Genomic DNA, 17,951 nt, shown 5'->3' on the forward strand with positions numbered 1-17,951 from the left:
GTAAAAAAAATCCTCAAGCACAATAAAATTTGCAAACCCAAAGCCCTCTGTATAAAAGCAGCCATAAAAAAAAAGAGAGAATGTTTATGATTTGCAGGATACTTCTCAAGGAAAGGGTATAAATAAAAGGTTCAGGAGATGTAATTTCACCTAATGGAGAACTGTTGATGTTGAACCTGGTCATTTTGTGTGTGTAATTTGATCACTCTAAGTGGAAGTAGAAAGGAATATGCAGCAAGGCATACTTCATAGCATACTTTCTAACTTAGACTGTTACACAGTGAAGTGTATATCTTAAATACAGCAAAATGATACTTCTGTTATTCTTGCATTTCTCTCTTTATCTGTGGTAACTTTGAATGCCATTGTCTGTAATTCTTAGATGAGTGAGCAGTAGTGCTTTGCTTTAGAAAGAATTATCAAATTTTATGTTTTGGTCAAACTGGTAATTTTGTAAAGAAGTAATATTTTCTCACAGAAGCATTTACATCAAGTTGATGGTATTTTAAAATATTGAAAATATCACTCTAAAATACATTTAACTGTGTTGGTTCAAATTATTCTTTACACCACATGGTTAGATTCTTCCGTTCAAATTCAGTTTTTCATCAGACCTCCAAACAAAGGTGTTTTTAGCTTTACTTCCCAACAGAGGTAGCAGAGTTTAGGAAGGACAGGAGCTGACAAGAACACTGGACTCCCAATGAGAATATTCTTTTCTTTTTTTTCTTTTTTTCTTTCTTTAATACAGCTCATAGTCCAGAAACTCTGAAGTTGCAATGTGATTTTGTTTTGCTCAACAAGGCTTGTGAGTCAATATCCTGTTATTTAAAGAAAACTTTAAGCTAACTGGTAAAACTATGTTGTACTTACTGCTTAAACCTGGGTAATATTCTTCACCTACAATAAATAACTATGCTCTCTTTAAGCATCTAACTTCAGTTTTCCTGCAGGGCTCACTGTTACGTGTGTATTGAATATGCTTTGAGAGCTTAGCAGATGAGCTCCAAAATACCAATATTCATTGCTGTAACACACAAACAGGTGCTGGATTTAAACAGAGCACTCAGGCAAAATCCTGTCAAGATGCTAGAAAATATACAGTACATCTAAAAAAATAAAAATAAAAAAAATAAAAAAAGCAAAACCACTATCTAAATTATCTAAGGCGTATTCTGATTTTGATCTCTTACCTCCAACCCAAAGAAGATTGCAAAGCTTATTTGCAAGATAATTTTTTTCCTTACACTTCACATGAAGATACGCTTATCTTGGAGCTGTTTAAAGGCCAAGTTTTCTACCAAGCTAATTCAAATACTCTGACAAGGCTGTTCCATGATGGAATATGCCTTTATCTCTCCTGTCGTATCATTTGATTGATGATATGCCTGTGTCAAAGCAGAAGCCAATCGACACTGCAAAGCTCCACAACTTCCAGCTATGAGCAGATTGCCACCACCACCACATACACTCATGCAGAGTAGCACTGTGCTCACTAGCACCTAGTTTCACTGCAGATAAACTTTATTTATCTGGCCCAATAAACCCACAGAATCCACAGCCTCTTGAAAGATCTGCCATAAGTAGGGACAGCCCATCACCATTTCACCTACGGTGAAACTCCTGCCATGCAGTGCCAGCAGTATTGCATTCACTGATAATACATTATACAGCACTTCATGCACAGCTGTTAAGTTCACTATAGCAATGAAGAAAGACACATGGAGCAGTATGAAGAGTGTCCTGCATAACTGTATTAATCCTATATTGCTTTAAATGCTTGCTTTCACAGAAAACAGAGGAATCAAAGACTTTGTATGCTTCAGATTTGGGAAATGCTTGCTTTTCCAAAAGCACAGTGCAGTTCTCTTAAGAAAACTCTAACAAATAAGGAAAAAAATAAGATATTGAAACATCAGTAGACACAAATTTTGAATTGCAATTGAATCATGTAAAAAAAAATTAGATGACATCTGGTCTATAACTCTGCTGACTGTGCGTTTGACAGCTTTTTACTGACAGTGGTTTCAGTATTTCTTTCTCCTTCAGAAGGAAATAAAACAGGAGATAAAATGTGTTTTAAGTGGAGGAGAAGAGAGTAAAAAACAGGAAGTGTTTGAAGATGGGTCAATGCAGATATAGTGCCTAGAGCTGCATTACGTGCTATTACTTTTGTTACATTGAAAAGGGGTAGGTTTCAAACCAAGAAACTATCTAAAAAGCAGAAGTTACTTGGAGGCTCTGTATAACGTTAGGCTGTTTGAGAAGTATAAAGCCTCAGGCTTTATAGTAATCAAAACTGCAAACATACTTTTTTAACTATATATTAAACCCTTTAATATTCTATATTTAAATTTTCAGTTTCTACCTTTTACTAGCAAACTTTGATGTTGATTTAGAGAAGTAAAGTCAAAGCAGTTCTGAAAACACCAACCATAAATCTGTCACAGCTCTTCCAGTGAGCAAACAGGGCAGTCTGAACATCGCTCCTCAAATTTCTGTAGTACCGTGCTAAAATCTGCTTGCTTTATTCTCATCTAAATTGGTGTTGCTGCATGGACATGGCAATAGTCCCCAGTCTGTTAAATGAGACTTTGCATTTTTAAGAAGAGGAAAAGACAAAAATATGCAGGCAGCTGTCATGCAAGAGCTATGGGGAGCAGTACTATGGCATATCAAAGACATTTATCAAACAAACATGAACACTGGTTGGAGTCCATTCACAGTGGTGTCAGCTGGAATTTGACCATTGGCTTGAAATAAGAGACAACACTCAGTTCTGAGAAGTCTCATGTCCTGCCTTTAATCCTAAAATCAGGACAAGATCAGCATGTGAACAATTGTTTTATCTCCCTTTCCATACTGATTGAACTATAGCATTCAACCACAAGAAAACCACTTGCACTGTCATTGGATATACACAGTGCAATCAGCTGGGCTGCTCAATGCAAAACAGGTAAGACCAAAACGATGGAACCAAAAAGTCAACCCATCTGCTTGGATTGGTTGTAGTAGACACAGACAAAACAACCCAAAAAGTACCAAAGAGATTTCCTTATACTACAAAGCTGCTTCCTAGCTGCCTTTCCCCGCCGCTTCTCTATTGTTGTGAGTAGCACTTCTTGCAGAACATATTAACTAGGAAATTAACCTGATGTTACTCTGCTTTGCTATCAGGGAGTTTGCAGTAATTTGCATGAACACTACGTGCAGTGTTGCTTAGTAACAGGGACAGTGGAATAAAGCCATAAAGTGGGAGGAGGAAGATGAGGCAGGAGAAAATCATAGCAGCATAAAAACTTTTATTGGCACTTAAGCATACTTTTCCCTGATCGAAGCAGAATTCATGAAACAATTACAAGCCCATGACAAAGGCTGGTAATGATTAGCCCTTAAGAACTACAGTTATTTTCTGACAGTTTGGAAGCTATTTTTGTTTATTGCGGAAAAGAAAACATCAAATCTTCTTTGGACTGCTCAAAACTGAAGACAGAGTTTAGCACCAGCTAATTACTTAGTGCCAGCATTTCACTAGAACTCCCACTGTAGAATAGAAAATCTATGGAATAATTTAGAATTGTAATTAATTCTTGTCACCCAACTAGATTTTTTAAAGTAATATTATGCACTTCAGTACTCAATACTTATATCACGATGTGCAGAAATGGAAAACATATGATTTAAGGAATTATTAGGAGAAAAAGATAAGAAAGATAAGTAGCTGTTACAATAAATTACAGTAAATTCAGCCTGAAATGCTGACAAAGATATGTATTATAAAAAGAAAAATCAGTTATGCAATGAAGTCTAACCTACATTTCAACTATAACTGTAATTCCACTATTTAAATAAAGACATACCTTTTTACTAGTAGCTAAATGTTACTTCAGTCATGGAACATGAGATTTTTTTTTCTCCTAGATTTTTCTCCTATATACAAGATTTACACAGAACATAGAATAATTTTTCATATCAATGATCATGTTTCTGACACATGTAATCATATAATCATAGCGTTTTCCAGTCATTAATCTATTCAAAAATAAATCACAGAATATCCCTGCAGCAACTAGACTGCAAGATTTCAATACCTTGCTTTGTCCCACTGCTTGATGCAGTAAAGCAATACCCAGAAACAGGCAGCATGTTTGACAATTGTTTTTTGATTTAGAAAAAAAAACACACTTCTCACTATCTCTTTGTTATCTGCTACACACGACCCTTGAAATTATTATTATTATTTTTTTATTGTTTCTGTTTCTCAAAGAAGGCCCTGCATCTTGGTATCCTTTAACGTCATTAGAATCTTGTCTTTGATTAGTGACTATGTTAGTTTACTAAATTTTGTAAGGTCTGCTCCTAACCCTAATCTATCTAGAAGCGGCTCAGAGCTTTAGACAGACATCAACTTACTCCAGAACACCACTTCTGAGCCCATCAGCGGCACATAACCATAAAGATGGGCAGAAATGCTGCAGCCTCTATTCCACCCAAGTGTGTCATACAGGTAAGCATCACAGACCACTTCCTCTAGACAGAAGAGTTGACGTTCATCATCCTGTGTTTATGCCACTGATTTCTAGAAGCAGCAGGATTTTCCTGTTCTGCTCTTTCAAGCGAGAGCATAGACTTGTAAGGGAGAGAGAAGCATCAAAGCAGAGAGACCCATGTTATGGTATGCCTGGTGCTCCACATGGTCTTTACAAAACTGGCTGCCCTGCATACAGAAGTGCCTCCATACTAATATCTAGGCCTACTGCTGACACTCACAGGAGGCTAAACTCAATGTCTCCTCAACCTGACTGCTGGGACTTGTCCAGCTCAGAACTTGGGCATTCAGACAAAATTTGCTTAGCAGCCAAACAACCTTATTCTTTTTCACTCTAAGAACACAAACTTTATCTAATTTATGAATTCCCGGACCTCCTCCAATTCACATTTGCACACACTTCCCCTGCTTTGTTGATGAACTTCTTGTTATGCCTAATTCCTAAATGCAATGCTGTGGAGAAGGAGTCCAAAAATTTACTCAGTAAGTTCAAGTATATGTTTTTGATGTTGGATAAACAATAAATAAATGACAGATTTCGTACTGAGAAACTCAGAAATGAGTCCATATAAATTAGCAAACCCTGCTTCAGAAATACCAAAACCACTGAACCATTAGAAGACTGTATATAAAAAAGAGAATTTCTTATTACAAAAGTATCTGAGCTTACCTGAGAACCTATCCAGCCATAACTTTGAAGTCATAACATGCATCTTTGAAGTAACGTGTACCTTTGAAGATTTCTCTTTACACAGTCTCCACCACAGATTAAATACCCTTTCCAATAGATAATTCCTAAACCTTTTCTTGTCACCGCGAGAATAGGTAAGACAGAAATGCTAACTAAAACTTCTTCTCTAAAAGATTGTCGTCTATCAAATGAAATGCATCTAGAAGCAATACTACAGAAATATAAAATATTAGTGAAATACTAAAACTAAACTCAGGCTAACACTACCCCAGCTATGCACAGGGTATGCCATTTGTTAGAACACATTTCCTCTCAGGCAACCGTTTTAAAAATGAAGCAATATAACATCATCTTTTGACCACAACCCTTTAAGACAGCTTATTACATCACACCAGTTACAAGTGTATCCAAAAGCTGCAACTCTTTTCATTTAAGTTTTCACTGACAAATTTTAAGTACTTTTCCCAGTGTCCCAATTTTTTAAAGAAATACAAATCTCCATTAAAAAAAAAAAAAAAATGCTGACATGAAAGAGAATTCTATGCAAAGTTGGATACACAAATAAAAATAAATCACATCCTGCACGATTTTCTAGGGGAGAATACCTCATAAGATTTTCTGATCTGGGAGCAAAACAATGAGATACAAATTGTGAATCAATGCTCAACTCCAAATATAAAGAATTTAAACAGAAGAAGAATCACTTCCCTCTCCCCAGAACTTTTTTAAAAACATCAGCACTGTTATCTATCAGCTCCCTAGTGAAAAAATATTTGTGGTTTTAAAAGAAATATTTTTAAAAGAAATTTTAAAAATGATGTAGCAAAACAGATGCTGCAGTGCAGAGAGCACAACAAAAACGAGAACAGTTGTTTGCTGACTCTCCAGTGTGCCATCCACATTATTCACAATCATGCAAGACCTCATTAGGCCATGTGCTGAGCCAGGATGCAGCTCTACTCCCTTGGGAGCTCCACACGTGCAACTGAGATCAGGATTTGGCCATGTAGTCTCTTTCCCAACCCAACAAGCATAATCCTTACAGTATAAATTCTTACAGATGCACGGATAAACCCAGCCATGGTGTAACTTCACTGTTGGCAGACCTCACGTTCCGAGCTCCAAACACAACTCACAGATGTCACGTCTACATTTGCATCAGGACAGCAACCAATAAAACATGAAATAAGACTGTCCACTTACCACACTCTCAGTAATCCTGCCATGTCAAAACTCACAAAATTAACAGCTTTCCAGGACAGCAGAGTCCTCTTGCTGTTGGTACCAATGGCTGCTGCACCTGCGGCGTTATCCCTGCAGCCTGCTGTAAGGCCCCAGCCAAAGCAGAAGTCGTTTACATTTTCCACAGCCCAAAAAGCTTTTTTCCCTTGCAACTCAAAGTTTGGGGAAACCAAATCCCAAACAGAAGTACCTCATCACAGAAAAAAGAGTGAGGACCTGGGCACTGCACACCCCCAGCTGCTCCTGACGGGTCTCCTCCCTCAGGTGCACACTGACCAATCTGCCTCACTCCCAAGGGAGCACCACAACTGCCCTGAGGGCACTTAACAAACTGGGCAGCCCCACCTGAGACCCCATTTCAGCCCAGCTGAAGGACACTGGTAACGCAGTCCTGCTTAGCTGCAGGCTCTCATGGCTTTAGAGCTGATTTACAGGCTGGTACTAGCCCTGCATGACCCACCTACGCCATGTTTGGCCCAGCTGCCCCTCCACTAGGCCTGACTGAAAGAAACATGCTGACAAGTGGGGGGGTTGGTCTCGATGATCTCTAGAGGTCCCTTCCAACCCCTACAATTCTGTGATTCTGTGAAGTTTGGAATTATTCTGGTAGCAATCTCTGAAGCTAAGATTTGGCCACAGAGGAGACTAGGATATAGGTTAGCCATGCAGGCTTAGATAACACTAGGGTTATATTCCACACGAACACCTGAATCACACCTCAGAATTCAGAGAAAGGATTCATTTGGTTAGGGCTGCCAGAATAATTTCAGTCATGTTCTATTATCTAGCTGCTTTTGAAGATTTGGTATCACCTCGGATATTTCTGAGTGAACACTGCTGGCCTCAGTACAATCTAAGATGCTTTTTGCCTTCTTGTAGCTTGGGATTGTATCCTTCCAATAGAAGCTGTTTTGCAGGAATCTGGAAGATCAACATTCTTGGGCTACAATGTAATCTTAGAAATTGCAAGCTCTTCCAAAATACAGCTTAGAAGTTCTGATGATGGTGTATACAGTTCAAAGAAGGCAGTGGAAGCTTTGCTTTATGCTGTTAGCAAATTCTGTAAGAGGCATGACTCCCGACAGACCTTTTGTGTTGTAACTACATTGTGTCGTTCATCATTTTCCCTGTATAGCTTGTAAAATCTTGGAAAAGGAAAAAGAAAAAAAAAAAAAAAAGGTGTTAGTATGAAATTCTTCAGGCCTTGTAAACCTTGTGGATTCTGTAAGGAAGAAGTTTCTTAGATTACAAAACCTGTCTGTTAATTGACCCTGACCCTACACATCAATACTAACTTTCTCCACATCTTCAGCCTTAAAAAACTTAGTCTAGCCAATAAACAAATCAGAAGTATCTCCTTTCTAGGTCCATTCAAGAATAAGAAGAACAATCTGAAAGTACAGGACTGAAATTTAGTTCTGAATGATACTGAAACAAGACTTAAGAGCAGCCAAAGAAAAATAAATAAAAGGTTTCATTTCTGTTATTTAGAGAACAATGTTGTTGTTTTTTTCTTTTTAAACAAACGTTTCTCAGCACTAGGCTATTTCATAGCAACCTAATTACATTTTTGCTAAAAGGGCATAAATCTCAAACAACTGTTACATTAATGTGCAATCTGGGACAAGAGAGGGGGAAAAAAAAAGTAAATAAGTACCCAAAATAGTTTTAAAGCATCTTAAAAAAAAAAAAGAAAGAAATGTTTATAGTCCTCTGTAATGATCTGCAAAGATCTCTGTGCTGTTGCATCCCTGCAACTGCATGGGATTGTGGCCTAAGTCAGCAATTCTGAAAATGTTGTCCCTAGAAAGCAGATTGTTTCCTCCAAGTTTCCAGATGCTAAACTACATTAAAAGAAGTACAACATACATTAGACATTTTTCTGTGTAATTGCTGCTGTAATGTTAGAAAATTATTATTATGAAAGATCAGCAGTTTGTGAATGGATGGAAGCAGGCAGTCTTTCTCTAACCATGTGGTCTGTCCCAGAAATGAGCTCAAGAATTCCTGATGTAAGTCTATTTGAAAGGTAGATTTATTTTTTTAATGCCTGGTGCTCTCCAGGCTGCTTATAAATGCTTATACGGTTTGTCTGTGTTCTTGCAGACTCCTGGCCTTCTGCTTGACTGTGGTTCCTCAGGGCAGAGTGAATTATAAAAGAAAAATTATATATATCAACAATTATTGCAGACTACAGTATGGGAATATACATATATATATATATACACACACACATAAGAAAACATAAAGCTCTTACCTCCCAGATCTCAATTACAGAAAAATAATGTCAGTGAAAAATTGCTACTTTCATAGTTACTCTTCTCAATAACTGTTTTTTGAAATCCCATGACAAGCTCTCAGAGTGCATTTTAAACTTTGAAGCAGTAAAGTAGATCAAAGCACATTTGTGTTTATTCTCTCTTATTAAGGAAGCTACACAGTGTTTGACAGCTACGGGCCTTGTGAGTTATGTAAAACTTGTAGAATCTTAACAGTAACAGACTTAAAGCTGTACATGTCCCAGTAGATTTAAATACAAAATAAGAAAGTATCATTGGCGGTTAAATGGTTTGTGGTGTTTTTCTCTCCTTCTCAAGCCATTCATGCAATGTTTCAGACAAGAAACAGTAAAAAAACTAAGTTTAGAAAGAAAAAATGGTATCTCTTCCAGTCATGAAAAATATTGTTTTCCCATATTTTAACCAAACTATATTTGATGGGGAAAAAAAGAAAAAGAAAAAAAAGAAAAGAAAAAAAGTTTTAAGACAAAGTTCTGGATTGAAGAGCTAGGAGAAAGGACATGGTTAAATGGCTTAGAATACTTCTAGAACACATTCAGTCAGGAGCATTTGTGCTACTATTTACACTGTCTCCAAATCTTTGATACAGAAATACTTTTAACAGAGGGAGCAATTGCAGAGATCAAGAACACTTTTCTCTATCATTCATTGCTTTGAGCAGTATGTATATCTGCATATATGTTTCTTACAAGGCATGAGTGTTTCATAGAGTTACATTTGGAAAGAATGTGGTCTCATGTCACTGGCCCAGCCTCTGCAAAGAAAAGCTCATAGAGAAGCAAATCACTAAGGAAGATGCGTCTGAAAACACAAGTTCACCCTCTGAAGCAACATCTACCCTTTGCTTTGTCAGTTTTCCAACAACAGCTGCTAGTTATCTGTCATATTAATATGCTTTCAATATACTATGCTTGAAGCAGCTGGGCCAACTTGAAACCAATTTGGAAAACATGTTTATAGAGAAAGGCAAAGGAAATGACCTGTAACACTGTAGACACAATATGTTCCACAAGAGAGCTCCATCAGTTGAGTTTTTACCAACTCAGTTGTTTTCTTATCATTCAATGTCTCCAGTTTTCATTTTGCTGCTGCTAGTAGGTCTGGGTTGCCTCTGACTTCCAATCTATCTTCCCAGTATTTTCTGTGGTTCTTTGGTCCCAGAAAAAGTAGAAATAGAATAGCCATTTAAGTGAGCAGCTTCACCCTGACATTCCTGTGTGTCTGCAACCAGGGCTTGGTTACATAGCAGTGAGTGAAGGGAATGAGCAAGTAGGTATTTCCTTTTTGTAGCTATGCAGAGACAAGAATGAGATTCAAAGAATTACTGCTGCAAAATGATTCAAAAAAAGATCACAGTTTTAACTATTTTAGATGTTAGGATGACATTTTATAATATGACAAAGAAGAAAGCATTGGTGAAAAAATCATTCTCCCAGCTTTCATTCTGCATAGTTATTGAGTTGATGAAGTATTCTTATGTTTGCTTCAGTGCAGAAACCAAGACTCTTCTTGCCTTTACTACAATTATTTTTCATTTTTCCACTATCAGTGCACAAAATTTTACACGGTCTGTGTACCAGTAACCCAAACTGATTGCATCCTATATCAGATTTTGAAGCTGAGAATGTGAATTTAAAAAATAAAAAAAATCCTCATAAATACTACATCTTTTCTCCCTTTCACAAAGAAACACATGCATGCTTTTAAATAGACATTTGAGAAAGGAAATACTGCAGACCTATTGCTGTCACTTGGCACTAATTATTTTGAAAGTTTTGGTCCTTTTGCACTTAAATTCTCAAGCCTAGATCCAACACTTATAGGAAACTCCTTTTGTGTATCCATGTGTTTTTGAAAAGGAAGTTACAAAGTGATCAGTGGTGTTTAGAAATAATGAGCCACGCAAAGAGCCAGTTGACTAGAAAAAAAAGTAGATATCAACTAAAACACTCAGCTCTGCAAGTTCTTTATCAGCAAATCAAGATGCTGTTGGTCTGCAGAAACATGCTTATTTCAGTTGTGGTCAGACACAAGTTGATCATAAGCTTCTGATGAAATGCCATTGTGGGAAAGCCAATGCAGTGTTATGTGTGACATGAAGTGTTGTCAGGAGTTAGGAAAATACTGATGCTATTTGCATAGTCTCTAGTGGTTCTTTCTCTGAAATGCTGGTCTGAGAAGCCACGGTTAGAAACAAAAGTTGAGTCTGAATCACCGCAAGACAGAGCAAGACAGTGAGAAACACACTGCATGCCTGTCATAAATGGTTGTTTAATCCAGAAAATAGATATGAGGCCTTTTTTTTTTTTCCTGTACAGTGAAGATTCTGTGTCTGTAAATTACATTTTTTCCTGCTTCTACTATGTTACTATGTTCAGGGAGTACTTATTTAAATAGTATTTAGACATACAAAAAATATATACAATTCCACACATTTATTTCTTGCCCTATAACTTGCAGGGTATCTGATCATGCAAATGCAAAACTTTCACTAGTGACAGCCATTTTTGTTTAGATGGAACTGCATCCCATGCTGAACTGGGACTCTCCTCATGTCAGTTTCCCTACCAGCTCTAATTCTCAACCTGGCTTACTGGTGGTCCATGTCTTGTAGCCAACTGCTATGCCAACCCATTTGAACCATTGTTTTTCCATGAACCTGTTGATACACTGATGCCAAGCCTTACATAAGATGTTGTGCTTCACATACAGCATGTTTTTCACCTCAGATATCATCATTTTGCTGACAGGAAAGCTTCTACCAGACCACACAATGAAAACCTTGAGCATATTACAGAAGTAATATATCAGTTTCAGAAGGCACATTAAATTACCCTGAATCTGCAGAAAATTCTGTGGCAAGTTTGCATAAGGAATTAAGATGGCAAATTTGCAGTGCTGTGTCCTGTGATACACGGCCTCATGAGCTCAAGAGCTTCAAATACTACACATTGCAACTTCACGTTCCATTTATTAGTGCAAAGGTGTGATATGGATTTGGAAATGTCAGCATCCCAACAAATCCCTACAAAATCTACCAGGATAAAAGTATGAGTGACAGAAAGATTTCAGTTGTCTCCAAGGTGAGTTGTAGTTCTTACACAGTATTAGAAAGTCTATAGACTCAATCCTCTATGAAGTATTATCAAGTTGTGCACAGCAGGACTAATAAATCCTCATAGAATTTATCATTCAAAATAGAAATAACAATCAAACAAACAATGGAAGGATAAGGAATTTTTTTCCCCCTCTTGGACATCTTTAAAAAATGCTTTTAATCATCCCCCTCATCTACAAATTACACTGCCAATGAATATATAGCTGTCCTTGCCTATGTATTACTTCCCAATCTGAAGATCTTAATAAATAAATGGTTACTTTAAATGAAATTAGATTTTAAAATCCCTCAACACAAAATAAATAAACAAAAAACAAACAAACAAAACAACAACAACAACAACAAACCTATACATTTTGCATGGAAACTTTTTGGCAGAAAGAGGAAAAATTCCTAAAATTTTCTACCTGCACACTGCTGTTGAATAGACACAAGTCAGGAAACCATACCAGGGAAGGAACTTCTTTCTTATAATTGGTTATTTAACAGAGATATATATGTGTGTATGTATGTATGTATATTCTATACTTACATATAATTTTGTGTGTGCATATATATATATGTCTATCTTTTATATTTTATCTGTCCAGACCATCTCTTCTGATGACCCATGCACCAAACTGCATGGCTGGAGTCCTCAGTCACAAAACATCGCAGGTGTGATACAGTGGCTGGAGGATACAGCACAGGGCCTTGGGATACCTTCTATACGATTTCCATGAAGCAGTACAGCAACATTTCCACATCAAAATACATCCCTTTTTTTTTTTTTTTTTTTTTTTTTTTGAGAAAAAGTTTTAAATAATTCACAGAAAATGTAAAGATTTCAGGTAGCTGTGATGTTTCAGGAGGTAGCAGATCAAAGCATGGTCTCTCCTCCTTCACCCCTTCCCAGCAGATCTGATTTCAGGGTTGGAAACTGAGAAATGCAGAGAAACTCAAGTAAGAAGCAGAGATAAATTAGTAGCAAAAAGCCTCTGTCTAACACTGGATCTGCATGGTCCCAGTAATACAGAGTCAGCTGTATTACAAGGTAGACTCTTACAGACTACTTCTAATCAAGGCAGTAAAAATAATATTGCTTCAATTGTACTCTTCTATGCAAAAAAACCCACAACCAATCAACCAAAAACAAACAAACAAACAAACAATTTAAACATCTAGACTTGTGTAATACAACAGAATCTGGACACGGAATTTAAAGCAGCTGTCTTATAATCTCTAAACACCTCCACATATACAGACCAGAATATTTCCCAGGAATGCTATCTTTTGAATTCTGCTGCTTGCTTCATTTTTTTCTCTGTCAAGGCCCTTTTCATTCAAGTTTAGCAGGAAGGTGTCTAGCTGAATTAATTTCCAAACAAATTTATGCAAATGAATAGCAACATGACACAAATTGTTTGCACTCCTTATGTTTTTCCTTTGTTCTGTGAAAGGTACTTGCTACTGGAAAATATTAAATTATTCATTTTGTGAGAAGTCCAGATTTATCTTTAGCCATTGACTTGTTTTTGTGAATAAAAGGAATTTTTCATCTAGGCAAAAATCCATATTTGGTTCCACATACTTCAGTAGCATTAATTTGATTTCTTGTTACTTTTTCCTATCATGTCTCACAAAGACCTAATAAAATTGCTTAAATCAGCCCTGTTCTCCTCTTGATTTGAGCTTTGTTTATTTACGTGTTCACAGAAGAACAAACAGTGCCAAGATTAATCGGAATGAATTAATTTGCTACCTCATACTCTTATAATGAGTGAGTTATCACTATCATCTTTGCAATTAGTGTGCTTTAGCAATGCTATCCAAGTATATATTATTAGTCAAGTTAATCACTTTGGAAAGAGTTTTGTGAATGCTTCTCATTAACTAAGAACCATGATTCTTCTGTAAAGGATCATATTGTTACACGAGCAAAGTGATATGCAGAATACCTCATTTATAATACCTAGCCTATTTGGCCATTTTCATTTCATGTTTTTGTTTTTACAACATGACATATCCAAAATCTGATGATAAGGAAGAAAGAAGCTTATCTAACTGGAGACAGAGAAATAGTTGAAGTATTCGTGCTTTCAGCAGAACTCCACGTTTTTCTGCAGCTTGTGAACTTGTCTTATTTCAATAAATGCAAAGTGAGAAATTCTGTCCATATCTAACAGACCTTGTTTTTCTGAAATGGCAGAGCTCCCTGACCTTTGCCCAGGCCTAGTACCAGCTGACAGAGCCCTTCTTCCAGCAAAGGGCAACAGAGTTCAAAATCATTCAGAGTTGAAGGTGACTTATCCAAGCACTGGACTTCAAACATTACCAAGTCTACTGATGACAAAGCTATACAGGAGAAAAATGGTCATGATTTACATCACCCACGAAGGCCAATACTGCAAAAAATCAAAACAGAACAGTAAATTACCCAGCAAGCTGTAAGAAGAAATTTCACTTAAGCCATAGAGTGGAATCTAGCCGCTGTGCCCAGTCCATTTTCTTCCTTGAACCTTTCCTGCTGATGTTTTTGATACAGCCTGGACTCTCCCATTATGTATCATCTGTCTTCCCTCCCACTCGTGGTCACCCTGCCGTGCTGTGTTAACTCCAATCCATCACTATCTGGATCACATTTAACTGGATGAAATGGAGATTCATCTGTCTGTCTAAATCCTTCTGTTAGAACTGGAAGTGAATGATAGCACACTGACAGCCTGATTTACCCTTCTCCCCCTGAGGATCCCGGAACAGGAACTGAGGAATACTGAGAAAGAAAATGTGCTAACAACCCACATTAGTTATCCTGGGGAGACCTCAGCAGTGGGCAGATACCCCTGTATCTCTTACAGCACAACTCTAGCACCTGCCTCCACAGCATCCGCTTCTCACATTGCTGGAGACGTTATATAGGTGTTAACGTTGTGCTGAACTACGCCAGAAGAGAAACTCCTACATCTATCAGATATAGCAAGAAGTTGAGAATTGAAAGAGCTGGCTTCTGTCAGTAAGGGTGCTGAGTGCCTGGTTATTTTTGTACTTTTTTCAGATTAGGATCTTTTCAGTGATCTCTGACTATACACCACATGCTGATTTCAGTGCCTTAAGAATTTAAGGGAAGGAACCTTTGCGCTTTTATAATCTTTGAGCTGTTGCTGAGCCCTGCCATGACCCAGCCAGTCTTACGTGCCAGAGAATAGGCTTGAGTACAAGAACCCACCACTCTTGATCATAGTAGAAAGCCCATCCCAAGGGCAAGATAATTAAGCAGAAGACATCCATAACAAATGAGTGTGAGGTCAGTCCTTATTGTTCTGTTAAAAGTATTTCTTCTGCTTGATACTCAGCTTTTAGATTCTCAGCATCTGGCTTCAGAGAATTCTGGCACTGCCACTATATTTATCTGCTCCTTCCACTTCAGTAAATTTCACATCATTTTCAAGCAAGTAGGAATTCAAATGCGAATGGTATGTACAATATTCTGTAGTTCAGGATAAAAAATACTTTCTGAACACTAAGCAGTTCATACAACCATCATAAAAGAAAGCTGCAATACATTCATTCTTAATCCTAATCAACATTAAAAATATTTCACAGGAGATACAAATCCACTGACTTCATAAAAGAACAACTACAGATTTTGTTGTTTCCTTCTCACATTTTTGCTCCATAGCCTAGATCTCATCCCAGCCACTATTTCCTCTCCCTAACCTAGTTCCCATTCACATGTTATTCTACATCTGTGAGGAGAAGGGGATGGGGGGGAGAGGGACATACCTACACATACTACCAAAATGGTAGGATATAAGCATGTTCCAGGGCACAAAAGTTGAAAAAGTCTTTGATGAATTACAGGATGCAATATTAATAATATATAAATACAAAGAAAATACCAGCAAAGCTTGAAGTACATGTTGGATAGCAGATTCTGCTGATCCTGGCATCTTCAAAGTATACTCAAAGGTTTTCAGAATATTTTCAATAGTATAACTCTTCAAAACTAATAATATCTAGAACACACAACTAATGATGATCAAATAAACAATAATGATAGGATATAATAAATAGAGATAACAGTATCCCCATAATCCAAAAACATACGGCTGGCCTGAGGCACAGTAAGGATTTTCCTACATTACAGACATATATAGGATTAATATTTGGGCATTGAGGAATTTTTCAATGTTATTTTGGAACTTAATAAATATCAAAGAATAATAAGGTAAATTTGTCATTCAGGGATTAGAAGTTCTGACAATATACTGTGACTAAAAGACAATACACCTTTTTTAAAGATAACAAAATATCTGATTCAGAAAATGTGTAACTGCTGAGAACTTCTAGAAAAAGAGAAGTTATTTAATCTTAGATCTTTCACTCAGTTTGGTAATAAATGGAACAAAAGCTTTTATGTGATAAAGGATGCTTCTGAAACACCAACATGTACTTTTTCCCTTTATTAGTTTACACTTATCCTTCATAAGAATGTCAAGGCTGAGTTGCAGAGTATTTCTCTTCCCAAAACTGAAATAATATAGGTAGCACTAGCCTCTGCTCTCAGTTTTAAGTACTAACGCCCAAGGTTTATTCAGCCACGGCATACTGATGTGCTGCTGGCTTGTAATCAGACAATAAAAAGAACAGATGGCTTAACCAAATTTAATTTCTTATTTTATTAATCCTTATGCTGCCTCTTTATCATACAAATACTGAACAGTTATATTGTACAGTTAGAAAAACAAGGCTGTGTTAGAGCTTGTTTATGAGCTAATCTTACACTTAACCATCAATCCTGAGATGCAAAATGAGCAATTTAAATAGGATTCCAGGTCAGTTTTTTTCCTGACCTAGTCTGTGATGGAAACAGCAAAAACTGCCATCAGAAATTATAATATTTGGTAACACTTGCCAGCTCAGTAGTTGATGGCAATAACACCATGTCAGTGATTGTTTGCAAAAGCAAAAGATCTCCAACTGCATGAAAAAAAAACATTTAAAAGTAAACTTGACCTTGAAATCTGGCGTTCTTCTATTTCCAAAATGTTTTACAGTGCTCAACAGGGAATGATGATGTCTGCAATTTGTTTGATTACTCCTTATGATCATTTACTCATTGCAAGATCTGGGCTTGATCATCAGTGCATTACTGTCATTGCAGTGTTCACGGGACCAGACTATCTTATCTAACACCATAGATCTAACAAATTAAAAATTAAAATTTTGAAAACTTTGCAGTATTGTTTTGGCAGTTTGTCAGAATAACTCCTGCTGTCATCTTTCTTAGGAGATTTGAGTAAAGGTAAGATTATTGCAGGGCAAGTGCCCATAGTGCAACAATGTTCAAACTGAATTGGCAAGCATAACTCTTGGATAAGCAGGCTCAGTTTGGGAGCATCCTTTTAAGAGCATATCCATTATGTTATTTTGTTATGTAAAACTGCTGCATACTTAGTACATAGATTTTAAAAATGTATTTCTAGGGCATTCCCTTTATAAGGCTGCTACAGTTTTACTGAACAGTTTTATTGTCTCTAGGGAACTTCTAAAAAAGTTAAGTGCAGCATCTATCATGACTTTCTTTCTTAAGATAGTCCTCTGAAACTTGCTATTCCTTTTTCTGCAAGATGAATGCATTCAATTTTCTGATGCATTTTGACATATATGATATATATAATACATATATGATATATATGATATTCATGTACGCAGATTTCTGCAAAATAGCAGATATGGAGTCAAAGAACATCTTCAAGATGATCTTTGTCTGAAACTCTGAAATCTGTCAGATCACTTGGCCATAGCAGAAAACAGAACTGAGCTCATACATTCCATTCTTCATATATATGTATGCTGATTCATTTACAGGCTCCCTGCCAAAAGCATCAATCACCTCAGGACACAGCATCAGCAGACAATTCATGTAACATTTAATGCCTAGGACACATTAATGAAAACTAAACAGATGCAAGCACAGTGATGAGAGAATACTATTCTCAGATATTTTAAGAACAACATGGAAGACAAAAATGAAAATGCATTTATATGACTACATGTCATTTGATCTTC

At 36.8% G+C, this 17,951-nt stretch overlaps 1 long non-coding RNA gene across 41 annotated transcripts in view; it reads right to left on the reverse strand.

The window, feature by feature from the left end:
* The window catches only part of LOC104912536 (uncharacterized), a 376,736-nt gene that overhangs the window by 339,582 nt on the left and 19,203 nt on the right, over positions 1-17,951 (reverse strand). The gene's annotated exons all lie outside the window — the stretch shown is intronic.

The sequence above is a fragment of the Meleagris gallopavo genome, chromosome 11, assembly GCF_905368555.1.
Source record: "Meleagris gallopavo chromosome 11, MGAL_WU_HG_1.1, whole genome shotgun sequence".
Lineage (NCBI taxonomy): Eukaryota > Metazoa > Chordata > Aves > Galliformes > Phasianidae > Meleagris > Meleagris gallopavo.